The 3,147-nt window shown below is 47.3% G+C and overlaps 1 non-coding gene across 1 annotated transcript; it reads right to left on the reverse strand.

Moving 5' to 3' along the window:
* Positions 1–1,791: 1,791 nt before the first annotated feature.
* On the reverse strand, positions 1,792–1,896 carry LOC116912930. The gene has a single exon (XR_004389501.1). It is a non-coding gene; the product is annotated as a U6 spliceosomal RNA (small nuclear RNA).
* Between the last annotated feature and the right edge of the window lie 1,251 nt (positions 1,897–3,147).

Raw genomic sequence — 3,147 nt, forward strand, 5'->3', positions numbered from 1 at the left:
CCACGTCCACTTCTCTCTGTGTCTCTCTCTGTGTCTTTCTCTGTCTCTGTCTCTCTCTGTCTCTCTCTGTGTCTCTCTCTCTCTCTCTCTCTCTCTCTCTGTCCCCCACCACCACCCTTTTTAAGATAGGGTCTCAAGCAGCTCAGGTTGGCCTCAAACACTCTGTCACTAAGGATGACCTTGAACTCTTCGTCCTCCTGGCTCTGCTTCCTGAGTGTTGGTGTTGTAGGTGTGGGTCACCAAGCTCACTTCTATGAGAGAGGATTGCTAGACAATCACTCTACTGTGGTACATGGCCAATTCCTCTCAGTGTGTGTGCGCGGGCGTGTGGTGTGTGTGTGTGTGTGTGTGTGTGTGTGTGTGTGTGTGTGTGTGTGTGCATGCGCACGTGCGTGTGGTGGTGGTGGGTGGTGGTGGTGGGTGGTGGTGGTGGTGTCTTAAGACCTCAGACTTGGGCTGGAGAGGTGGCTCAGTGGCTAAGAACTCTGACTGCTCTTCCAGAGGTCCTGAGTTCAATTCCCAGCAAACTACATGGTGGCTCACAACATCTTTAATGGGATCCGATGCCCTCTTCTGGTGTGTCTGAAGACAGCTACAGTGTACTCATAATGAAATAAGTAAATCTTTAAAAAGAAAGAAAGAAAAAGAAAAGAGCTCAAGCTTAAGTCAACTTCCTTCTCTTTTGAATATTGGCATTACAAGTATGTGACACTGCACCTAGTCCTACCTCAATTTACCTGTTTGTTTTGCCCCACAGGGTCTTGCTCTGCTATAGTTCAGGCTGGTCTAAAACTATTTTTTAGATTCATTTATTTATTATATAAATAAATAGAACTTTCTATATAGCTATGCTGGCTTGAACTTAAAGAAGTCCTCATGCCTTAGCTTCCCATCTGGCTGTGATCACAGATGTGATCTATTGTGCCCTAGACCAAAAGACCAAGACTCTTAAAAGAACTTTGAAGTGTTGATGGAAGGTGTTTGTTTTGTTTGTTTGTTTGTTTGTTGTTAAGAGATGGTGTTTCTGTGTAGCCTTGCTGTCCTGGAATTTACTGTGTAGCCCAGGCTGTCCTGGTACTCAGATCCACCTGTCTCTGCCTCCTGAGTGATGGGATCAAAGCCATGTGCCACCACTGCCGCCTGGCTGCACTGGGGCAATTTATTCTCACTCGCTGCCTATCCTGAGGCTCACTTCCCCTCAGTCCATGTGCTAGAAACAAACCGGCCACCCCAGCACCGACAAGCATCCACAGCCAGTGGTTTGTCTGACCGCACCTCTCAAAAATTGTTAATATTGCAAGTTTGTGTTTGCAATACGCCTGAATATAGATTCTTTTTCTGTATTATTTTTTGGTTTTTGTTTTTTTGTTAGCCGGTTCCATGTGACGTCAGCCCAGTGTCTGAGTTTTCAAGGTTGCAGGAGCAGAAAGGGAAAAGAGCCTCAGACTTCTCCTTAGAACTCTTTGGAGAAGAGAGTTTGGAGAGTTCTGGAGACGTTCAGAGTCTGACACTGCCAGGAGTCACAAGCATTTTCTGTTTTTAGAGTAAAACCCAGGGATTCACATGATGTCGTGATGTGCAGAACAGAAACCCAGGGTAGTCACCAGAAGACAGGGGCAGAAGGGACATTTGCAGTCTAAGTACTAGCACATTCTTGTTGATGGCAATTAAACCCAGGGCATCGTGTATGCTATAAAGGCATTTTACACTGAGCTACAACCCCAGCCCAGTGCCTTATTGGTTTTATTTATTTATTTGGTTGTTTTGGGGGGAAATGGCCCTAGGCCTTCAAGATGCATTTGAACGTTCACATATTTACATGGCTTCCTTGTGCAGGGGCCATGATGATCTTCTCAGGATGGTTTCTAGTATACGTGCTGCCCAATCAGATGCTGCAGATGCATTTGAATACGCCATTAGTGTGTCGTTGGTGATATTGGGTTCTAGTTAATTAAAAGGCAGTATTTCTGCAGAGCTGGATTAAGGCCCTTCCTGGGGAACAGACATTACCTTATTAAAGTTGTTTCTCTCCAGCTCCAAGCAATGGTTCTTGGGATAAGCATCAGAGGAGTGCTTGATGAATGACCGAGGAAAATTCGTCAACAGAGGGCCTAGTGTTTGAGTACTAACTCTGATTCCTCAGTCGTGAAATTTTCTGGGATATGTAGTCTGTTATTTCCAAGAAAGACATTTTACCTGAAGACATTTGAATACTATAGCTATCCGATGAGTTAAGTCTGATTGTCCCTACAGTAACACAGTGGAGTGAATGACCCCCACCACCACCCTAGATGGCCTTCATGGACTCTGACAGTAAAATCCAGTTACCAGATTCCCTTGACCTCGGGGTCTGTGTCCAGAACCATGGGTGTGTAGCTCCATTCTAGAAATGATCTGGGCCCTTGGAGGTTTCTGTTTTCCCTTGTTTACCACTAGGATATTTCCTTTTTCCATGGGGATTTTCTGGAAAGGTCACACAACCACTTCAGAAAGTTGTCCTGCTGTTGAATGACAGGGATAAGTTTCTTATGCTCACTGGCAACCAGAGCAATCGTCCGTCCACGAAGAGAGAGGGCTAGGCTACTCAGTTGGCCAAGGCCAAAGGGGAAGTCCAGGCTCCTCTGATGATGCCAAAGTACAGTCTGAGGCCTCGCAGGGGCCTGGTGGTTACACTGAAGGCTTGCTGGGCTACGCAAGGGGAAGGAAGTGTCCTCTGTGTCCAGCTTTGGGCACAGCTAAGGAACAGGAGCTACAGAACACTTCATCACGTCCTCCCTGCCCTGTCCTGCCCTTCAGTGCAGTGAGGGACTCCAAGTAGAGTGGAGCTGCGTATGAACCTGTCTCTCAGCTATTTCCCTTCAACACACACTGGGCTCAAGAAAATAAAATCACAATTCAAGCTAGGTGTGATGGTGCACAGCCGTGATACCAACACTCAGGAGTCAGGAGAACTTTGATGAGGTAGAGACTGCATGGCCTGTGTCAAGGGGGGGAGAAGGAGGAGGAGGAGGGAGGAGGAGAAGAAGAAGAAGGAGGAGGAGGAGGAGGAGGAGGAGGAGGAGGAGGAGGAAGAGGAGGAGGAAGAGGAGGAGGAGGAAGAGGAGGAGGAAGGAGGAAGAGGAGGAGGAAGAGGAAGAGGAGGAGGAG

Source organism: Rattus rattus, chromosome 11, assembly GCF_011064425.1.
Source record: "Rattus rattus isolate New Zealand chromosome 11, Rrattus_CSIRO_v1, whole genome shotgun sequence".
Classification (NCBI taxonomy): Eukaryota; Metazoa; Chordata; class Mammalia; order Rodentia; family Muridae; genus Rattus; species Rattus rattus.